Source organism: Syngnathus scovelli, chromosome 9, assembly GCF_024217435.2.
Source record: "Syngnathus scovelli strain Florida chromosome 9, RoL_Ssco_1.2, whole genome shotgun sequence".
Lineage (NCBI taxonomy): Eukaryota > Metazoa > Chordata > Actinopteri > Syngnathiformes > Syngnathidae > Syngnathus > Syngnathus scovelli.
The window spans coordinates 1,977,132-2,000,635 of record NC_090855.1 but is presented as its reverse complement, the minus strand read 5'-3'; the positions used below and the strand labels follow the sequence as shown (position 1 = coordinate 2,000,635).

At 42.5% G+C, this 23,504-nt stretch overlaps 1 long non-coding RNA gene across 13 annotated transcripts in view; it reads right to left on the bottom strand.

The window, feature by feature from the left end:
• The window catches only part of LOC125975019 (uncharacterized), a 49,381-nt gene extending 27,170 nt beyond the window's left edge, over nt 1-22,211 (bottom strand). For all 13 annotated transcript variants that reach the window (XR_007483819.2, XR_007483818.2, XR_011087428.1 and 10 more), the window contains exons 1-5: nt 22,179-22,211; nt 20,350-20,584; nt 18,682-18,821; nt 17,867-18,011; nt 11,676-11,801 (exon numbers count right to left, since the gene is read on the bottom strand). This is a non-coding gene — a long non-coding RNA (uncharacterized lncRNA). The remainder of the gene's footprint in view (nt 1-11,675; nt 11,802-17,866; nt 18,012-18,681; nt 18,822-20,349; nt 20,585-22,178) is intronic.
• Nucleotides 22,212-23,504: the final 1,293 nt, after the last annotated feature.

The following is a 23,504-nucleotide window of genomic DNA, read 5'->3' as shown; positions in this document are numbered from 1 at the left end:
AATATTTTCATTCCAACATTGGGAGCTTGTTTTCTCAGAGTTGACTAGCAAACATTAATAGCGGGTCATGAAAAAATGATTTTTTTTTTTGGTGGCGGGGGTTTTAAGGCGAATTTATTTTTTTGGTGGTGGGGGGGTTTCAAGGAGAAATTTTTTTTTGGGTGGTGGGGTTTTTTTTTGGTTGCAAAGTGATAAAATCACCTGTGATGTAATTACTAATCCGCATGATCTTCACCAAGTTTGTCCTGTTGATAAATCGTCTTCCCAAATGGTTCCAAATTCATCAAGCGACTTCTCTCGCACCCGCCCTCGCGTAAAACACACAATTTATTCCCCATCGTTTACGGTGGAGTATTTTTTACATAAAAAAAGCCGCGACTTTGCCACATCGGAGGGTGCGTTATATTAGCTCCCTATAAGATAAGTACCCCAGATTACGACGGGAATCTGCTTTTATTGCTCGCATCTGGCCCAGTCACAATTCATTTTCGCGTTTGCTGTGGCAAATTTTGAGCGATGCTGGCATAAATCACGCCGCTAATCAGAAACATAAGTGACAAGAAGCCGTCGCATCCCCCGACCCCGCCCCTCCCCTTGCCCAACAAAAAAAAAGTAACATATGGCCGGGAAAAGAAAAGCTTTTATTTGCAAGGTATATAACCTGAGCGTTAAAAAAAACATATTACCCGCCCTCATTTGCATTTTTCCGTCATCGTGACTTTCGCATGCTCGACTTCAATAATGGGCGAGAAAAACATTTGTGCCTCGTTATAGATTTGATTCTCAACCCGAGTGCAGTTAGCAAAATGATTTTTTTGTTTTTGCAAGGTGAATTACAGTGCAAGGGTATTTGCTAAAACAACAAAAATATTCAATCATTTCGTACAGTTTGATCTTTTCTTTTTAGCAAAGTCCAACATAGTCTTTGTATTCCCTTTTTTGTCGCAAGCCCAATTACGGGGGCGAATATCTTTGCTGAAAGTTCACGCTTCGCCTCTAATAAAGCGTACTGGCAGGCGAACCTGACGCTGATGCGACAAGACGAATCCCAGTTATTACGAGTTCTCTGCGGAAAACTCCCGCCTCTCGCTTCCAAATCATATTTGGAGAGGAGGGAGAATGAGGTGGGCCGGGAGAGGGGGGGTGGGGGGGGACGCGCATTCTTGCCAATGATAGTAAAATGGCTGCGGTTTTAATTGCGTCATTACATAGCCAATATCAGCCGCCTGCCTGCCAATATCAATATTGCCGTACCGCGGGCGGAATACAGATGACCCCGGGTGTATGCGGGGCACCCCCACGGCACCGGGTGGGTGGTTTGAGAAGGGGTGGGGGGTTCGCTTGGCGACTTGTTTTTCTAATGTCCCGCCCCAGAGTCCCCACCCTTGTTTGGAGTTTCATGGCGGGATGGTGCCACACAGGAATTGATGGGCCTTGAGGGAAACATCTGCGTGTTGTGGTCACTCAGGAAGAAAACAAGTCGATTGAAAATAAATACAATTACGTATTAATGGAAACACCAACCTTCACCATCTTTTCTACCTTGCAGTATTTCAGTTTGTTCTCAATTATTTTAGATCAACTTCACACGTGGCTGCTCTTCGGACCTAACCTACTCCCCCCCCCCCTTGATGATGAGACCCCTGATTGATGGACAGGGTCCAGGACATCTCGGCGATCGACAGCTGTTGATAGCTCTGAAATGGAGAGCAGCAGTCGGAGCGTAACAATGAGCTCATTGCGCTCTTGGCTTGGGTCGCCGGTACTGGAGGGGGAAAAAAAGGGGGGGGTGGTACCTTGCGAATTTCACGGGGGACCACAAATGAGTGCACATGGAAATTGAGCTGAGGAGGGAGAGCAGAACTAGTAATACAACACTGATAATTACAATAAGGACAGCAAATTGAAAACTTTTTGACTTGAATGCTCTACAAAAATGCAGATCAACTTTTGATTACGATTGAAGATTCTACGGCAGATTTTTTTTTTTTTTCAGGGGACCTACACTCCACTATCAAGTTGCATTTTATCTTATTTTTCCAGGGCTGACAAAAAAAGGACACCCAAAGGCCTTGGTTGGTTATCCTACCTTGAGGGACACAACTATCAAATTGTTGTGGACACCAATTTTAATCTCACTTTTGGAGATATGGTCCAACAAAAAAGTTTTTGTACCTCGCGGGACACGAACGGGATCTAGTAGTCAGTCCTAAGAGCGCAAGACATGAAGGTATATTGTTCTTTTGAGGTACACAAGAAAACAATGGATTTTTATTTTTTTTTTTTAATAAGTGCATAAGATAAAATCTGTTTTGATATGTACGAGGAGCCCAAGGGTAGCTCCGTGTCGCGAATACGTTGATATCCGCCCTCGGGGGTTTCCCAAAACAACACATTTCAAAGCGAAATTAGCATTGAGGGAGGTCAGCCGTCCCCGAGCTTAATTAAGGTGATTTCCAAATGTTTATTTTATTCCTCTTCCTTCATTTTTAAAAGCGCTTATTTGGCAGCTGTTTATTTCTTATATTAAAAAAGATAAAATTAGGCTGCAAATGATTTGGCAATGATTTTTTTTTTGTGAGTTTTGAGTCCTCTATTGAGGGAAATGGCGCCGTGATGGAACGCTTAATAAGCGTTAGCGTGGCGGCTGCCAGCGTTGCGCGCGCTAACGGCTCGCTGGAGTGCGCGAAGACTTGTAAACTTTCCAAGCCTCGCAAAGTTCATCACGGCGGTATCGACGATTAGACGGGGAACATCTTTAATTGCGTTAAAATCTGAATGCATGATATGACGGGATTAATTTGATTTTTTTTTCTTCTCTCTTCCCCTCCTTTGTACAAGTAGCAGATGGTTTATGTCTTCGCGAAGGCTCCTGTTGTAAGATGAGATTCCCTCAGCACGCCTGTGATTGGTCACCGCTAATGAAGCATGCTGGGCTGATTATTGATTTAGAAAATGAGGACAAGACGAGTATTGCGCTTGTGTGTGTGTGTGTGTGTGAGCCTTGGTAATAAATTAAAGACAAGCTTTGTTTAGGACTTGACAGAAATCCGCTTTTAAACGACATCAAATATTACATTTTCCGTTCAGGTGCTCTCCGGCCTGTCACACTCGTTTTATTGTTTATTTCCAAACAGCCACTCTTATATTTACCGCTAACAAGCAGATGGTCGACTTGACTTATTTGTGTTTCTCAATGACCGATCGGATGCATGATGGGAAAAGCAATGAGCTGCTTGTCAGTGGGGGGAAAAAAAAGGCTCATTCCCTCCATTGACTGCTGCTTTTTGTCATTTTTTTCCCGTTATTATTGGCCGCCGCAGATGTTTTCCAGCCTCCTTGCCGACAAATTAACATCCTCACGCCGACAGGCTTGGGAAATAAACGACATGTTTACGGGAGAGGTTGGGCCGGTGGCGTCGCCAGGTTCCCTACACTCGACTTTGGGTGCTTTTTAGATACGGCGGAGCAGGTTGACGGGAAGAGTTTTGAGCTCTGGCGATTCACGCGTGAGCGAAGAATTTCTTGCATTATTGAAAACGTCACCTCTGCCCATCCCCGTCGGAGTCGTCCCACTTGCGAGTCGGTGCTCGAAACAAGCCCCCCAGGTGGCGTTGGGCCACCTGTTGCTAATCGCCGAATGAACCCGTCACCGCGCCAGCGATGATTCGAAGCAACTCCAGGCAGGGACTGGAGACTTCATGGATTTTTTTTTTTTTTTTGGCGCACTTAACAATTGATGCATTGCCACTTCCTGTTATTTACACTGGACTGAGGGTGACGCGGGGTGTCCGACGGGAACTGACGGCATGTGCCAAGTCTTTAATATTGTAACGCAGACGCCACCTGCAGCCGGAGGCGGGAGGACTCCGCCCCCCCGCCACTGGCTACGCGGGGGACTTATAGAAGAATATATAATGAATAAAGTCCACCGCCCCGTCCCACAGGACAGCCGTGATGTTCACTTGACCTGCTTTAGCTTTCACTGCACACCGCAATACACGCATCATTACCTCCCCCAAGGCGGCCTCGGCGGAGGGGATGGCTCACCGTCGAGCCTCCGTATTGCATCTTTCAGAAATAGAGTCAAACCTTAGCATACCACAAGAGGGAGCCCAAGTGCCACCACGCTGGACTATTAAACATTCTGATCATTCGGGTTTTAAATAACATTTACGTTTAAGTCATTTCACAACCCGAGCCAAAGTTTGCTGAGCGCCATTGTCGTTTTTGCAAGTAAAAATGAGCGAACCTGTCGCATTAATCGAAGACGACGGCGCGTTGCAAGAGTTCAGCACATATTAGCGAGGCGGCGCGGACCCGAGGCGAGTGAGCGGCTCATCTAAATGCAGACGCTGCGTTAAATCCATTAAAAATAACAAGACGGGGGAATAGACAAACAAGATTGACGTGCAGATAAAGAGCGGTAACACGAATAATGAAAAATCCTTTTATCGACGACACATCGAGGAGCCTCTTTAGGTGACGCTTGCTTTAATCCTGTTGACTATTCTGCGCCACTATATTTGTCTACCCAAAAATGCGCGCCTTGACAAATTGCTATAGAGCCGCAATCCTATTAAGGCGCGCTGTACTGTGCTGCGCTGTCATTAATGCACGGCGAGAGCGTTGATGTATTTTTAGAGCTTTGTTGAGACGCTTTTGTGAAGTCAATCAGGCAAAAAAATAAATAAATGGCAGCGAGTGAATGGCTTGACTCGTTTTAGTCAACTTAAAGCGGTAGCGATTGCTCATGTCTGAACTGACGTGGGTCGGTTGACACAAGTGTGGAACAACTTGCACGCCAAAGTTCATGTTTGATTTGAATGAACGGCTCGGCCGGGTGAGTCATGGATTAGATAAAAAGTCTAATGAGTGATTCAATTTAATTCAGGTATACGTACGTACTTAGCTTTACTAAGTAATAGTCAAATTTCAGCAAAGAAAAAGAGAATAAAATGTTAAACATGAAATAAATGAAAAAAAGAGCATATTTATTTAATTCATTATATTTATTCATTCATTTATTTATTTATCTGCCTATTTATTTATCAGCCTATTGATTTATTTATCTGGCTATTTATTCAAGTATAAACATCACATTCACTTATAAAGTAATATTGAAGCGAAGAAATAAAAATATTTAAATATTTCAAAGTAAAATTCTAATGTAAAAGACTCGACTCCTAACATTTTTGCCATTTTTATTTTCTGGTAGCGGCTTCAACATGGGTCTCATCCTTACGCCATCAGATCGGTCCCTTTCTTTACACACGAGTACTTATTAACCCGAACGATTCAACAAAAGCAGAAACACGTACAGAAGATTATCACACATTTTTAGTCGGCGACAATTATTACACACATTGTGTACGCGACATACTCAACCGCGGCGACTGATCTCAGTTCAGATTCATCCCACAACGCTCCGCCCAGCCGCAGGATTAGCGGCTGGGTAATAAAAGCGTGAATCCGCCGTCTATTGTGGGCCACAATGCGTCGCGGCGCGGCGAGCGTGCCAGGATGCTGCGGCCGTTTGACTGACTGCGGCACTTATTAGTATTAACCATCAGCCAGCCAGCAGATTGGCGTGCGAGCGCCGCGCTGCAAAAATGAGAAATGAAGCAATTAGAGTGCTTCACATACATTATTTAGCTCTCATTAGCTTCCCGTGACGCCAACGCCGCTAAAAACGCCTTGGCCGGGCACAGGCAATTAGTAAAAATTAGCGGCGGAGGATTTGGCCTGGGTTCAGGCCACATGGCGGCCGAGATACCAGAGACGGTGTCACGCGTGTCATTTGCACTTTTGGCCGACAAATAAAATACGGTAATACCGCTCGTATTTGTGCTACACTATTCACATATTAACCAATTCACGTTTTTTTTTTTCTCTAAATGCTAATCCCAGCAATTTGGAGTTGTGTTCCTTCTGAAACGTTGTAAGATGTGACAAGCTAGCGCTAAAGCCAAAGCTCGGTCTAAGAGGAAAGCAGTTTAGCAAGGTTATTTGTATTTTTTTTAGAGAGTAAACTCGCATTAAGCGACTGGATGCTTCTTTTTGATTAAATGTTCTGACTATTTTCTCTGACTCGCTTTTTGTTAGGCCTAACCCCTGACCTTTGTTTCTTAAACTTCAAGTTTTTTCAGTGCTGAATTTCAACCGTTACGTTTATGAAGTTTCCACAAAGTGTGCGTCTGTTGTCAAATGTAAAACAAAAGAAAGCATTTTACGTCTCTAAAAGTAGAAAATAACGCGGGGAAAGAAGCAAAGCAGGTGTTGCGTGCGTGAGCTAGCTAAGGCTAACGTGCGGCGGCGTAGCGGCGGCTAATTACACAGCCGCGCATTACGGCGCGCATGTTAATGAGCAGGTACGCCCGTTGATTTCCTCTTATAATGCTGCTCGGTGTCATTAATGATTCATTTTGGCATTTTTTACGCACCTGTGCCGCCGCCGTGTCGCCGCGCTCGCTTGCGTGGACTGACAACCATTGATTTACATTTCACATAACACTTGAGTACAACCCTAACCCGAGCATTCAACTTTTTCTCCAAACTGTTGATGTAAACTAAAAACTTTTATCAAACCTGACAGTACTGACTCGCTTCACTCATACGACTCTTTGGAATGGTTTCTTTTGACAACGTCGCCCCCTGCGGCATATCTGGCTGTCAAACAAGCGCAAACAACAAAAGTTTGTCCTTGAAATTTCACACCTGCGCCGGCTGGAGGGATGTTGTTTGTCCATCCTCCTCTTCTTTTTCTTCCAACATTGTTTGTCCTCCATTTTGCGCCGCAGCAAAATCGCAAATTGTATTTTTTGTTTTTTTTAAACGTGTCACCTCCCCGGAGGTGCACGCTTGGCGGCAGGTGCGGAAAAGATAAAGATTAAAAAAAGAAGGCAAAGAAAGCAAAACGGAGCGCGATCTCCCACTCATCCAGGAGAATTTATGCCGGCGTGCGACTTAGCTTCTTTGCGATGTAAATGCATGCCGATGACAATATGGCGCGTAAACTTTTTCCGCAGTTAATTGTTTGGCAAATGATGATAAAAAAAGTGATAGTGCTGTGAGCGCCGGCCAGGTTTGCGGCTTCAAACAATCCGCCTCCCCGTCAGGTACTAAAAAAAAAAAAGATTACCGTACTTCTAGAGGTTTATAATGTCTCCTCCCCAAGGGGGTGCCCTCAAAAACTTTGAATAAACTACCTCTACTTTTTAAGGGTGAATAAAACAAAAGCAAATATTAACAGTAAATTCATCAATTCGATTTGAACGATTTAATTCATCATATTTGGGGAAGGTCAAATACAGAAGTTAGCGGTTCGATCCCCAGTTGATGTCATCGGTCGGTGAAAGAAGAATCCGGGGTGAAGCGCTGTGAGTACGTCTTAAAGCGGCGTTCCCGCAAATAGAAACAAGGAGTGGCGAGGACGCACGCGGGGAGGGACGTCAACAATTAGCAGGCGTGAAGCCGACGCTGGAATTAGCATGCGGTGATGATAAATATGCATGTAAAGACGCTCCCCCGGGGGGGAGGAACATCTTTGATTGATAGCTGCGCAATTGAAGGATGTGTAAATGCGCTAGCTAGCTGGCTGGCAGCACTTGTTAAAAGTTGGAGCAACTTTATAATCCCTCACGCCACATCTGCTCGCCGCCTGTGAAACGTCATTAAATTATTACCGGCAGCTGGCCGCCGAGCCAAGCTAACGCCGCTGCGTCTTATCCGAACGCTCCCTGATTTACGCCACGTCGCTAGCTGAATAAATGATTGTGTTACGCGTCTTTAAAATAAATGCCTCGCCCCGCAGAATTCTGGAGTTTGTAGTTGATATAACGGTTGTTTGGGGTTCTGGGTTTGAATCCAAACTTCACATGTTTTACTTTCAGAAACTAATATGGTCACTTTTTGGCCTGCGTGGTAAGCTAGTGGTTAGCACAGTTGCCACACAGTTTTGAGCAGTTATGCAAGTTTGAGATTTTTATTTATTTTGTTTTGACATTTTCCGTACAGTTAATTTCAATTAGATTTTAAGAGCATTTTCTCCCTCATTTTTAGTTTTTAAAATACTTTTACGAATGTATGCATCACCCCCTCCCCTTCTCTCTGTATAGTTGAGATATTCTAAAGTTCTCCCTACTGCCATGTGACATGTTGAAGGCAGGCAGCCTCACTGGGAAGACTTGCAGCGCCACCTAACGTCAAGGTGGGGAAAACAAAATCAAACCTCTCCACTGCACTGCCAATAAAAGTGTTGTGTTGTTGTGTTCTAGGGGGATGGCATCCTCAGTGCTGCATTCTCCCGCGGGTCTCACTGCACAATGAGGGGGCGACCATATTAAACACCAAATAAAAAATCTGAGCGTGTGCGTGTGTGTGTGTGTGTGTAACTCCCAGGGGGGATTCTTTTCATTTAGACACTGCCATCGCTTTATCTGCCTCAATTTATTTGACACTCTCATTTGATAGTCACACTGGACTTACAATAAAATAATCAAAAATAATTAATATAATGCTTTCAATTAAGTTAAAATATTTTTAAAAAATATTTTACATTTTTCCTTACAGACAAGTGTCTTTCTTGAAATTAATTTTGCATCAAATTATATTAACAATAGTAATGAGTGCACTTTTGCAACTACAACACTTTCTTCTTGTCATTTTCTACACATAAAATGATCATTTTAAATCCTCAGTAGGATGCCTTGAATGCTTTGAAGTAAATTTTGTCAAGGCACTTTTTTACAGCATTAAACAAACGCACACGCACACACACTGATGTGTGTCAGTAAGCATGCGTCTTTGTCTTCCCGCCCTCCTGTTTTCTCCTGATAATTCCTAATGTCCGCATTCTTCTGTTGTGAAGTTGATCCCTCGTCTTTGTAGAAAGCCACACCGGCAGCCAGCGCCTGTGTTCTGCTGCCGGCGTAGTGGCCAGGCAATTAGTGGGATTCAAACGCACGTGGATATAGCTTGCAGGCCTCCCGCCCGTATCTTTCGCTTTGGCTAGTACGGCTTAGGATATTCTTCTGTGACTGTCCGTATTGCTTACTATTGCTCGGTTATACTGAGGTTTGCTCGGCGCACATATCACTCACTGAGAGCCTGTATCGCTCTGATATCATGCGACGGCTGCTGGTATTGATTAGCTTGGATCGTTCTATGACTATATCAGCTGGGATCATTGACTGTGATGTACCCGATATCGTTTGCTGGTTCTCTTCGCTCGTCTTGTTGATATCACAAGCTAAGCGCTGGTATCAATATGACTTGATATTGCTCACTATTGGCTTGTTTTGTTTTAAGATAAAGATTATATGATACTATTGTTGCTTGCTTTGTTTCTTTATTTGGCCACCGTTTGTGTTCAAATACAAGTTGTTTAAAGGTCTACAAGTCACTGAAGCTAGTTTCATTGGCGTTTTGCATTATGTTTTATCATTAAGCTAACGGATTCTTGTAACGCAACATTACGTGGATTGGTTAAATACAAAAAGTTATTTTTCTAACAATACTGAGTCAATGCATTGTTATATTTTGTGTCGAAGTGCAATCATGCAGATGTTACAATTATTCAAGAAATAATATAAAAGAATAAAAATAGAAATAATCCATGGCCTTTATTATCATACACTTTTGAAAAAAACTTTAAATTAAGACGTATTTCATCATCCAGACGCTTTTATGTACATTTGTCTCCTTTTCATTTGCTTTCCAAACAAACAGATGTGACATGCTAACCTACACACGGTGAATGTATTTTTTTTTTTAAACAGTATTTTGGTCATTTTTTTTTTTGTTTTTTTCCTAGTAAACGTGCGTAAATAGAAGAAAAACCATCGCGTCTGGAAATAATTACCCGAGGCTGCGTCTAGCAGCATATGGCGAGGTCGCGTGGCAAAGGAGGCGCTTGTCAATCATCTATCCGCAGACGTATGGAAATCAACGGCACAACTGGCGGCGACTCGTCAAGTCGCTGTCACAAGGGCAAACTTTTACAAAACAAACTTCAACAGTTATTTCCAGAAGTCCTATAAGCTTATTTAGCCACGCGTATAAAAAACTGCTAGCATAACTAGCTTAGTGATAGGGCCGCTATCTTTTAAAGATAGCTTTTTTTTTTCCGTCACAATAGAGTGGAAAAGTGTGTCGTACATAACATCCAAAATACATTTTAGACTTTTCTGAGGTTTTCTCCGACGTCCTGGTGGGTTGTAGTAGCGAACTATCCTCGAGTGAAAGTTAGCCACGAGGGAAATCTACACAAACTCCATTTTTTTTTTTTTGCCTGCTTTTCTCTCTTTTGCCGGAGCGTATGACAGCTGCATTTAAATATGAAATAGCTGCAAATTTGCTGCGGCGACAGCATCGCGGCGGCAAACAAAGGCGACGTTTGGAGGCGAAGAAAAAGCAAAAAACGCGTGTAAAGCAGCTCTTTGTCGCTGTTCACCGCGCCGCCGCCTTTGTTTGCACACAATGGGATGAAATATTTTTAACCGGTAATTACCTGGCGGGGATCCGACGTGCCGGGATTCGCGGGCCAGTGTGGCGCGGCAGGTTGGAAGGTACCGGCGCCGTGTGCGCGCGCGTGAACATGTGTGTGCGTGACTGGCAGAAGCTTTTCCGCAACTGTCTCTTCGACGTCCAAGACGGAGTCACCGCTTCACGCCAAGTCCATCACGGGCGAACGCGAGCGACGGATTTAGAAAGGCTCGCCGCTTCCAAATCCGGTCCCCGTCTGTTGTCGCGCCTTTCGTAAACTATTGTGGCTCGCCGCCGGTTATTTTTACCTTCTTGTGTTGTTTACCGGGGCTAAAGTGTAAGGGGCTTAGAAGCGGGCCCAATTCAACTTGTACTGCACGACGGCAAAGAACACAAGCCAAAGGAAAATTAAGCAGTTCTTAAAATGGACAAATAGACGGAATTTCCTTTGAGACTATAAAATAACTTGTTTCCAGAAATGTTTTGTTTTTGTTTGACTGCATTTGTTTGTATTGCAGAAGGAAAAATACTTTTAATATTTCCTAATTTCCTGACAGATGTTTTTTGAGGACAAAAACAAAAGACGTCAAAAATCCCAAACGGCGTGGCTTGTCACAAGAACACAAACATCTCAAGGTCTGCTCGCATTCACTTTTTGTGTCCAGACAACAAAGCAAAGTGTCACTTTTCAACTCGTAATGAGACTTTTATTTTACTGTTAAATGACCTTCACTATTCAGACGAAAAAGCTGTTTGTTATTTTTTTTTTTTCTTTGCTTTTTAATTCCCCATTTTTATTTTCTTTGACAATAAAAACTATTGTGGATTTACACCGGGCGATAAAGTAGCGCGTCTCATAACATGCTCCAATAATCCACCTGCTCTAATTACAATCATAAAGTGTCGGAGTCGAGCCGTAATGTATGGCACTGATTCATGTCAGTACCGACTTTTTCTCCCCCTTTAACTTTTGTGAGTCAGCGGTGACAACAAATCTGTAACTTCATTATTGTCAGTTTTATTCTAATTAATCAAATAAAGCCAATAAAAGTAATTCAATTTTTTTTTTAAAAAAACATGCTCAAGCTAGATGAACATTCAACAAACTTTTTTTTTACACCAATGACAAATTTCATGTAAAGACATATTTACCAAGTGGTATAGATTTAAATAAAAACTTACAAACTTACCGTTTCAAGGAATGTAGTTTGTGACCTCTGAGTGATTTTCCCTTCAATGAGCTGGTTCCATATAAAAGCTTGTTTTGCTTTTTTTAAAGCCAGTCCGGAAAGATTTTGAAGAGGAAACATTTCTGGCTAAAGGGGGGAGAAAAAAAATAGTTATTGGCAATTTGAATGCTTTTGATAGCTTTCTAAAAGTGTGTTTTACGACTTCCAAATTTCCAGTTGACAGGAAAAATATGTACAAGGGCAAATTCAAAAGGCATATAAATGACAATGTTTAATTTGGCATGATTTTAATTCAATACGGTGAAAAGCTGTTTAACGGCTGAATGCATGAAAATTGGATTTTCATCATTTAGACGATGCTAACGATTAAAAGTAGGATTTTTTTAAAACTTCATCCCATGATTAACATTTGGATTATCACAACATAACAAGCAGGTAAAAGGTGGCAGCAGATCATCGCACGATAACAAACAACAACCGAATGACGAAGACAACAAAACGGAATTTTAGCATATCGGAAGCTAACAACCGGCTGATAAAATCTCAGTTGTTGCCTTGAAGATCAAAGTTGATGGCATCGTGTCACGGATTATAATATCACGCCAGAACCGGAACATATCGATATTTTGATGTTATCTCTCGTTGAGAGGATACAAAAACGTTTTTTTTTCCCCTTCTGTTGTATGACACTTAAAATCTCGCACACGCTTTGTCTTACTAGTGAGAAAGAAGATGGACCTTAAGATGGATATGGACAAAATGCTACGGCTGACCCTTTTTTGACATTTGACTAAGCGTTGGTGTGTTTGTGTGGAAATTATTAACATCTGCCGCACAGACATCAGGAAGAAGTCACGCGTGCCTTAATGGGCCCTTGTTTAGGCATTTATGGCTAAGCGTGTCATTACGCCGCGATTTACGAGCCGGTGTCTCCTCCCCGAGTTTCACCTCGCCACTATTTATTTTGGGGCTTTTTACAGCCATGGAGGCTGCCTAACGGTCCTCCCTCACTATCCAATTAATGCTGATGATCCGGTGCATCACCACGCCTGGTTTTTAAACGCCCTTTGCTGTGACTGTAGAAATAAAAAAAAAAGGGGGGGGTTGTGCATTTATACTTTTAAATTTGCTTTCAGCATTGTTTTGTGAGGATCAAGTGTTTTTTTGTATAAATGTGTCCAAAAATAAAATCTCTCAAAGTGATCTTGGATGACATTGTTTAAAAAAAAAAAAAAAAATTGGGTGAATTCAAAATTTCAATAAAATGTTTAGGTTGGCCAATTCCACTAACTTCAAACTTCTGGTTTGCTATTTTAAGCTCATTAATAAAACAAGCATGTTTTGCCCAGAAGCAACAACTTCACTCACTTCAAGTCCTCCACCGCCGCTTGGAAGTAATAAAAACACACCCACTCAAGTCTTTAAGCGCATCAATGTCACATGACCCGGTGTCGCTGGTGCGGCGCCGCGGTGAAGAGGCCCGACGTGCTCGCACGCTCTAAATATTCGATCAACTAATGACACCATTGGTCACGGTGAGCGGCGACATGCTCTCGGAAGCAGATGGGGGGGATTAAGGTGTACAAGTGCTGTATTTCACAAACTCGCCACGCAACCTAGAGACCCTATTCGGCTTTCCGATTGGCTAAAATTGTCGTCGAGTCCGACGGGTTAGAGCTCCACCTGTTGGATCAGCGTGGTATTGACATTTTCGACCGTTGCGTGTCAGTATTCCGTTAGCGTGTTGCGTTGTGTTTTTCGCATTCACGTCAAGCGTTATCTGTCGGCGAATGTCATCCGTCAGCTCGTCGCCGTCGTCGTCACGCTGCTTTTTATGGCGTCTGCAGCCTCTCGTTGGGCTGATTTATGCGCCTGGCGCAGATGTTGCTTACATCCCAGATTCTTTATTTATTTTTTTTTTTTATTCAATTACCGAATCTATCTGGCTGTTTTAATTACGGCTATGAAAAGCCCCATATCCTCCTCGTCGGCGCCTCTGCCCGGATCAACGCCTTCTTGACATCACATCACACACCGGCAATCTATGAGGCTGCCTGAACTCTGCTTTTGAAATATCAGCTCATATTACATGCCTGGGAGTGGGTGTTATTTCACTGTAGGCTATATTAATACATTTTTTTTTTAAAGTAAAAGACCAGTTGAGACCAAGGCCTAGAACATATACAGTAAAATAATAATTAACTTGTGAATCCTAACAATTCTAGACAGGCATTCACCTGCACGCCCCAATCGGCCCACTACTAGTTCTCGCCCATTCCTAGTTCAGAGTCAACCTAAAATGAATATTTTTGAAATAAAAGAGGAAATTGGCGTACTCAGTGGAAACTGGAGCTGGGATTCGAACCTCCAAACTCACAACAGTGAGTGGACCCACTTGTCCACTGTGTCGCCTCCCAATCACCGCATTGCTTAATTGCTACCTCTGGGGTAGAGTGTCAATCAAACATGAGACGTCTCATTGCGTTCCTGCTCAAGGGCGCGCCTCACTTTCCGGCAAGTTTCTCGCCAAACTTTTCTCTCCGGCATTCGTCCTGCATTTCATCTCGAGTATTACGCTCAACAAGGAGGAGGAGAAGCGCTGAGTCGACGGCCAGCGATAACAAGATGCACATCCGCACTCATCTGAAGCTCCTCCGAGGACGGACTTGGCGACTCTCTAGCTCTTTTTTTTTTCCCTCTCGCGCTCGCTCTCAGAGGTTTTTGTTGTTGTCTTTCTCTCTGGTGGATGAGCTCTGGAAGCTCATGCATTTTTATTGCCATCTGGAGAATACCAACAGGTCTTAACAAGAGAGCTCTCGCCGGGGAAACGCTTGACTCGCAGTCGACTCCTTTGACTGCCTGCTCCCAAGTGTGAGCGTGTGTGCCTAAGTGTGCGTGTGTGTGTACATTAGCGGTGGCAATCATAAAGCTAACTTGCGAGACTAGAACGATATCTGACCAAATACAGTGGGACCTTGCCTCACGAGTTTTCCAACTTTTTCCAATTTCTTCTCAAAACAAAGTGACTATATTGCCATTTGCTTCAAATCTCCAAAGGTCATTGACACTAACAACGCACTGGTCAGGTGCTACTTTCTTCTCGCTTGGGCTGAACGATTTATTCACTGAGGCGGTGAGGATACTAAGCATCCCGTCCAGCCCCCCCCCCCCCCCCCCCCCCCCCCCCTCCCATCGGGGGGGTTGCAAGGTGAGCGGGAGCCGCGCTCGTCACGGCTGCACGCCTGCGACAAACATTAGTCGCCGCTAATGACGGCATGGTGACGGCGTGCAAGTCCCGGCGCCATATGGCAAATTGCCACAACAATATCCTGCCGGTTATTAATCAGGATTTTTCTTTTTTTTTTTGCGCCGTGATAATTGGAATAATTAGGAGAGGAGCAGGCATAGGGACGCCGTGAGGGAAAAAATAAAATCCATCTTTTGATGTCTGGGAGGGGGACAAAGCAAGTGTGGTCCTCCTGGTTTGCCTCTTATTTTGTAGATCCTAATCACCTTTCAAAATAAAGTCAGAGGCACCCGTGGACATATGAGACATTTGTTCCGGAAATGTCTCCAAAGTAGAATAAAAGTTTTCCTCCATCACACTGATCCATAAATTTGGAAGCAAGCCAAAAGATGGTATTCTTATTTTCCAATTTGCTATTAATTTGGAGATACATCACAAAGGAGTCACACAAACACGTGTTTGTGATGTGAAGGGGGGGTAGGCGCTGTCATCTCACACCGTTTATGAAGGTAAAAACGACAAAAAACATCTGCTCCTGTGACTGTCAAGCTCTCCCTGAGCGTGGCCCTTAATTGTGAGCGTCCCCACCCGGGCCAGGCTGAGGTGGAGGAGGAGGAAACGATCGGAAAACCAGGTCACGACTGAAAACAGAAAGCATGAGGAATATCCTTACATGCACATTTGAATCCAGGTATAAGCAATGGGGTGTGCACACTTGCGCAACCTGATTATTTGAATTATTTTCACTTCCACTCACAAAAAAAGGTCTTGTACAGGTTATAAATCGCATTTTGGTTTTGTACCGTAATTTCCGGACTATAAGTCGCGGTTTTTTTCATAGTTTGGGTGGGGGGGCGACTTATACTCAGGAGCGACTTATATATGTTTTTTTTTTCACAAATTTTTACTTGATCATTAAGACATCACTTACAAGTATAGTTGACCACTTCCCATGTTATTTTTAGTATAGTTGATCACTTCACATGCTTTTATTTCTTTATCTTGAACATATTCAAAACATAAAAAATAGAGAAAACATCAAATAAAGCAATTAACACTTTAAAGCACCATATCCAAGTCCACTGTCTGCTGTATGTACACTTGCTCCATTTTTGCTCCTCTTATATTTATTATTATTATTTTTTATTATTTGTTTATTTATCATTTATTCAATACTCTTATTTATTCATTGTTAGTGCCTTCTTGGTTTTTTTTGTGTTGCTTGTATGCATATGTGTACTATCTCACCGAGGGATAGTGGAAATGTAATTTCAATCTCTTTGTGTGTCTTAGTATATAAAAAAATATATTGACGATAAAGCAGACTTTGACTTTGATAAAACAACCAAAAAAAATTATATTTTCAGACGAAACTGGATGAGGGCGCTCTAAATTTTACCGTTGGCCGTGACTCATCAACTGGGTGGGCTTAAGAAAAATGGCACCAAAAAGAAACTCATATTTTGCAGGTTACAAACTTCAAGTTGTAAAATATGCAGCTGAAAACAGTAATCGAGCAGCAGAAAGAAAGTTTGGAGAACCGTGATGTACCAATGGATTACTATTTCAAGTGACGTCAGTAGCGCGGCGCGCCGGTTGTTTACATACAAACGTGCCCACACAAGGACTACCATCATTAGCGGTGATCATTTCTAAGTGACACGGAGGACAAAGAGTTTGAAGGAATTAAGGATTTGGAGTGACATAGAAGGTTTGAAAAACTATTATGGCTTTTACGCACGCCCGGTCTCTACTGAGTCGGGGGCCGACGCTCGGCCGAGTGGCTGTCCGCGAACGGTGCGCGGGGCTCGGACATGGCCATTACGCACGCCCGGTCTGTCTGGAAGTCCACGCCGCCACACGCTTGGAAGTTTGTTTTGTTTAATAAAGAGCCGTTTACCAAACCTACGTCTATCCTTGTACTTTGTTAACGCTACAATATAGTTATATAGTAGATCTGTGGAATAAAGACGAGGCTGACGTCAGGGCGCACGCGCGGCGATGTTGACAAAGGACGAGGAATTTGATCGATGGATTTAATGGAATTAAAGTGCACGGATGGTTTGATAATATTATTGGCTTGTATTATAGTTATTTAAAATATAGTTTATCTATCGTTATATGAGCCTGTGGAATATTTTGAAGCGCAAGCGCCCTCAGCCGTGCGCACCCATTGTTGACAAAGAACGATCGATGGATTTAATGAATTGGAGTGACACCGATGGTTTTGTAAACATGTTATTCATGTAATAGTTGTCCTTAATCACTCTATATGTTACGTCAGGCCCGTTCTCAGCTCTTTGTTTGTGTTTGTCACGTTAGCATACCTATCGTTTAGCCTGTTGTTGCTATTTAATGAATTGGAGTGACACCGATGGTTTTATAAACATGTAATTCATGTAATAGTTGTCCTTAATCACTCTATATGTTATGTCAGGCCCGTTCTCAGCTCTTTGAGTTTGTCACGTTAGCATACCTATCGTTTAGCCTGTTGTTGCTATTTAATGAATTGGAGTGACACTGATGGTTTTATAAACATGTTATTCATGTAATAGGTGTCCTTAATCACTCTATATGTTACGTCAGGCCCGTTCTCAGCTCTTTGTTTGTGTTTGTCACGTTAGCATACCTATCGTTTAGCCTGTTGTTGCTATCGTTTAGTCTGTTGTTGCTCGTTCATGACTGTTTTTGGTGTGGGATTTTGTCGAATAAATTGCCCCCAAAATGCGACTTATACTCCGGAGCGACTTATATATGTTTTTTTTCACTTTTTGGGGCATTTTATGGCTGGTGCGACTTATACTCCGGAGCGACTTATAGTCCGGAAAATACGGTAATTATTCATCTTGGTCTCATTATTTTAATATCAGGGTGTGCAGACTTTTGATATTCACTGCATGTAAACTTGACGGTTTAGCTCACTGACCAAATTAAAGTGACTTACTTGCTCGAAGCTCTCGGCCACTTGAGGAATCGACTCGCATCCTGTATTAAGTACTACAAGATGCATTTGAAGATATTTTGTGCTTTGGTTGATATTGACAACGACGTGTCCTTTGAAGAAGTCGTCACTTTTATTTGTCTTTAAACTGTTATGCAAGCACACAAAACACACACACACACACACACAAATAGGGATGAGTTCACGCCGTGCCTGTGATTTGCACACAGCCCTCAGAGGACACACTAATGTTTCCAAATGTATTTACAACAGATGTTGCATTTTATTTTTCACGATAACAAAAACAAAAAAAAGAAGCGAAGAAAACATTTTTGCCTTTTTTTTTTAACTTCATTAAGGCCAAGTTTGTCTTCTCACGCCTCCTTGAGGTCGCATGGCCATACGGTGAGAGAAGTGCGCCACCTAACGGCTGCATGCGTCAGTGGTTTTGATGTGTTTGGGGGAGAATGCAAACTAAAACGCCCCACTCGCATCCACAATGAAAAAGTCTATATGTAGATTTTCTACCCCAAAAAAAGTTAAAAACGTGCTTTTATTTTTAATTTACTAAACTCCAAGTAGAATATGGGCAGTATTTTTTTCCTTTAAAATACAAATAAATGTATCTTTAATAAGTTTGATTAAAAATATGAATAATAACCGCAGTTTTTTTTTATTACATTAAATTCTATTTAATAGTATATCATGGTAATATATGTGGCCAGTATGTTATTAAATTCAATCAGTTTTTCAATATTTAAATAAAATTAGAATTAATCGATTTTTTTTTCCATTCATTCATCTTCCAGACGACTTACTTTATTTTGGTGAGTTTTGAATCGTGGGGGGGGTGCATCATTGATCCGGATGGGAAAGCGGGACCCCGCACTCCCTCGGTGGTGATCACTCTTCCTCCGCCTCGCTCCCCTTTCTCCTCAAACACCCTCAAGTGCTGGCGCTGGCGGTGGAAGAGGAAGAAGATGAGTGATTTTTCAATAAAACTGACAATCGACGCTTCCTCTTCCTCCTTCTTCACGCTTTGATTGATCTGCGTGCGTTGATTGATTGGACGGCCTGCGGAAGTCTTTCTCGGTGGCGTTTGTCAGCGACTTGTCACCCGTCGCATGTTTTAATGTTAAGCGCACTTCATTAGCGACGCACTGAGATTTATCTGTGTCTTGAAGTCAAGATATTGACGACAAACTTTGCCATGTTGATTATGAAGGGTTTTTGTGGGACCTGTTTAGACCATTAAGGCCTGCACTCGCCTTCTAACTAGCCAAAGACTGTCGTGGCATTTAGCATGAGGACATATGGTGCGAGCTGGGTTTAAAAAAAAAAAAAATACAGAGCGGTAACCCCTCCGGAGTCCCTTTCATCTTCATTAGGACTCGACTCTCACTTGGTGTTGGCCACCTCGCTCGCTCAATGCAGACAAATGAGCGTCAAGTGATAGCCGCGCTACCTCCACTTGGGGTGTCTCATTCATATTCACGACGGCGGAACAAGTGACATATGGTCGCTACTCACGCTACGCACACTCTAAACGAGAGCTACCAATCCGGAATTGGATTTAACACTTCAATTCCCCACTGACCAACAAGGCCGACTCAATTACCGGAACACACACACACTCGGAACACACACTCACTGGTGTAATCCAATTAGACCACAATGAAGATGATGATGATTGTGGGTTTGCGTGTGTAAGAAAAAGAGCTTACTTGAAATCTATATTTTTACAAGGATTATAAAATGCTAAATCTATTGTAAGTAGGCAAGTAGATCCACACAAACGCATATTTTTCAAGCAGGTATAGATTTTTTTTCTGTTAGGGGTTGGGTAGCTCCATATTAGGTTTTATTTGCATTAAGTATCGGTAGCTAGTATTGGTAACCTCCACAAGTACCAAAACCTTAAAGTAAGACCGATAATATGTTATCAGTACTCACCTTTCCTAGCTTCAATGACAGATATAAAAAAGTATTACATAAGTTGAGACCCTGAATTTAAGTAAACTAACTTTCATAATTGGCAAGTTACTTACATTTATTTTAATGTAAACCTACCCTATCAAACGTTAACATTCGTCTAATAAATATGGTGCTTACTGGAACACTAATGAATTCATTGCTTAAAAAAACATGGGAAAATTTAATGACATACTAAATCACGATTGTTATGTTGATGGAAAAATACCATTCTGTTTTCAAAATTTGTATTGGGTCAATCAGTTTGGCCATTATTGTCAGTTTGATTGACATGCAACTGGTTAGCCGCTAGTTAGCCGCGTACGCCACGGGTAGCTAGCTCAAAAAGTTAAGCGACAAGTATCCAATAGGTATTTTGAGCAAGTACGGTTAGTCGGTAGTAAACTATATATAAAAATATATACAAATGTTCCAGCTACAGTATTTTTGTCGTTACAAAAAAACAACAACACACCCAACCGACCCACAATGGCCGACGAACAAAGCCATCTTACCAGTGCGTCGAGTCAGGGGATTTATCCCGTGCCTGTTGCTGTAAAACAGTATCCAAAAAGGCGAGGAGGCCCCCGACCGACTCCCCCGCCGCCACCACCCGAGGGGGGACACTCCCGGGAGAGCCATTAAGCTGGAGCTTCGGTAGCATCAGCCGCTGAGGGAACGGGGGGGAACTCACGGGAGAAGCGGCCCAACGGAGGGACGACACGCTCGCAACACCTGTCACCCCGAACACTAATGAGACACACAATTAGCAATTAGCAACGCGTCGTTCTGTCAGCGCTAATACCTACCTGGCGCGCACACAGCCGCACTTTCGCCAAACTGGACGCACGCAAAAAAATAAATAAATAAATAAAACGTCATGATACTACTGTGTATTCACATTAAACTAGCTGATTAGTTTATATTGTTTGGTTGAATATTTTTAATATTCGATTAATCAACATGTTCTCTTTTGTGTTTTACAGTAAAATTCATTTGGGGCTGACCCAATAAATAGCCAGAAGCAAACAAGCTTTATATCTTATTTAGACAACTATGCAAGCAGCAGTCTTCATTTTATTTCCTAAAAATAGTCCCCAATTGCTTGTCATTCAATTTATACATAATGGAGTGAGGGTGAAAATATCAACAACTGTTCATGCACAGTGTATGAATACAGTGAACTAAGGGTCATGGATTGGCTAACTTAAAACAAAATGCTACATTGCCAACATTCATCAGTTTGCTGAAAAATACACAGGTATAAATATAATTTATATGACAGGCAACATCTTAGTGCAAACATGCGTTATGTAGTTTCGAGAATGTTATCCCAACCCAACTGCAGTGTATTCTACCTGTGCCCAATAACAAGGCAATATAAGCTAAATTAAATGCAACATTTGCTTTTACACGCATTAGCTTTTACTGTTTGAAAATCCTCCAGCTACCATCTTGCCTCAGTCATCATTTCATGCTCAAAGAAGCACATGGCCCTGATTTGCGATGACAACTCAAAGAAAAAAAACATTAATAGAACATAGCGCAAAGGGAATTGTTTGCTTTGGTTAATTATTAGCATTGTTGTTGTCACTGGCTACTAATTACAAGCTGGGAAGCGAGGGAGCTCCTCCAAGGCCAACAAAGATGCCGGGCATGTCCCTGCGGTGGCGCCAGCATTGTCCCTCACCGCCACTATTAGCTTGGCGTTAGCTCCACTTGCCAGCCGCTATTAGCCTGGGTATTAGCATTGCACAAACTCAGCATTACCTGGATGACTGCTCATTTGAGATTTGGAAGCGCTAATAATAATAATTACGACAAGGCCTTCGGGTGCTACGCTGAACCTGCTAATTTATATTGAGTCGAAGTCATGTGAAAATTAATATCTGTGTAATCGTATAAAGCTAATGTAAGGGAAGATATGCTATTATCAGTAAATAAGGTCAGTAAATAGTTAGGAACTCGTAGCTGGTAGGTAGCTAGGTAAGCACAAAGTGGGTAGACAGGTCGGCCGGTCAGTAGGCAGGTGTTGTCGGTCGTATGTAAGTCTCCCAGATCGTAGCTTGATGGGTTAGTAAGTAGCTCCATAGGTACTAGGGTAGAGTTAAGTAGTAGGTAGTTCAGTTGGTTGGGACTCGGACTGAACCCAAAATGGCTTCCGGGTCTGCATTGTAAGAAACTGTTCAAAGCTGCCTTACTGAATTTAGCCATGGAAATTATTTATTATTAAGTGACATAAGTTAATAGATGGTTCTTGTTAGCTTAGCGTCACGGTGAGCCTCAGTATTTTGACGTAGGGATAACACAATATTTCATCTCATTTGCACACATACAAACTCACCTGACTGCCTGACATGGTCCCAACAGTGGTGAGTTCAGGCATCGTGGGAATTCCCAATTTTCCAGCTCACACAGCAGAAGGGCCCAGTGAGAGAGAAGATACCCAATGCTTGTTTGCACACACAAATGCAAGCGATGTGTTTTTAGGGCTGAGCAAGCAAAACGAATTTGACTTTTTATTGGACTCTGTGGATTATTTCGAGTTGTTGTGTTAATTTCTATTGTGAAAGGTGGCAGTTTTTATGATCCACTGGAGTCATCACATTAATTACAGTGTATCCCTTCCATACATTCGATTATCTACATTATCGGAACGGACTGAACTTGTCAAGTGGGCCCAAGTACATTTTGGATAGTTTGAGGTGAACGTAGGTATGACTTTCATACTTCCTCCCTCAACGCGTTGTTTAGCGCATTGCTCATCGGGCTCGGTTCGCTCCATTAACACGGCGGCGTCGAGGTGACTTTAGCTGCTAATGAAAAACAGATGTGTCCGTTTAATAGTCTTAATAGCGTATGTGTGTGTGCCTCATTAAAACAGGAGGTCTGATGATGATGAGAGGCACCTAATGAATGAAGACAGACGTGTTTAGCGGCTTGTTGGCTCTATCATCTCGAGGTTTAGTGAGCTATCGAATGACGGGCTGGTCACTACTTTAAAGTCAGCCGCCTTGACGGGCAGCAATAGCTCTCTCACGTTTCCTTCATTTGGAAAAGTGATGACTCAGCAGCAGGGAGGGGCAGGAGGTGAAGTGCCCCAACTCATTCGTTCATATGTGAGCTTCTATGGCCCACAACTGATGCAGATAAGCTAATAGTCAGTTAACAGCCAGCAGCTTAACTGAGCAAACAACAGCTAATTATAATTTTATTCATTGGCGCACACGTCACTCACCGGACTAGGCTCCGCCTTCTAAATCCACAGTCACAGGTCACAAACATGAGTACGAGTTATCCAAAACTTTGATATTTATTTGTGTTGGTATTGTTAAAAGGAAAAAAAAACTTTTCCACTTACTTGATTAATCGGTGGGATAATCAATAAAAGTTTTGATGGATGCAGCCCGAAATGTGATCATTCATTTCGTCTGTAAGCCGCAGTAAAAGGTCCAACTTTTTAGCTCATCACTTTTATTTGTTTTTGTCATATAATCTTTTGTTTGCTTTTTATTTTAATAAAGTGCCATATGTTCATCATGACACTGCGATGGGGAGCTGCTGCAGTGAATTGTGGGAAAACGGCAGGTGCTAGCAGCTCCCGGCTGAATAGAAAGAAATATGATTAGATTGAAAACTTATGAGCCGCCTTAGGGAGGGGGGGGGGGGG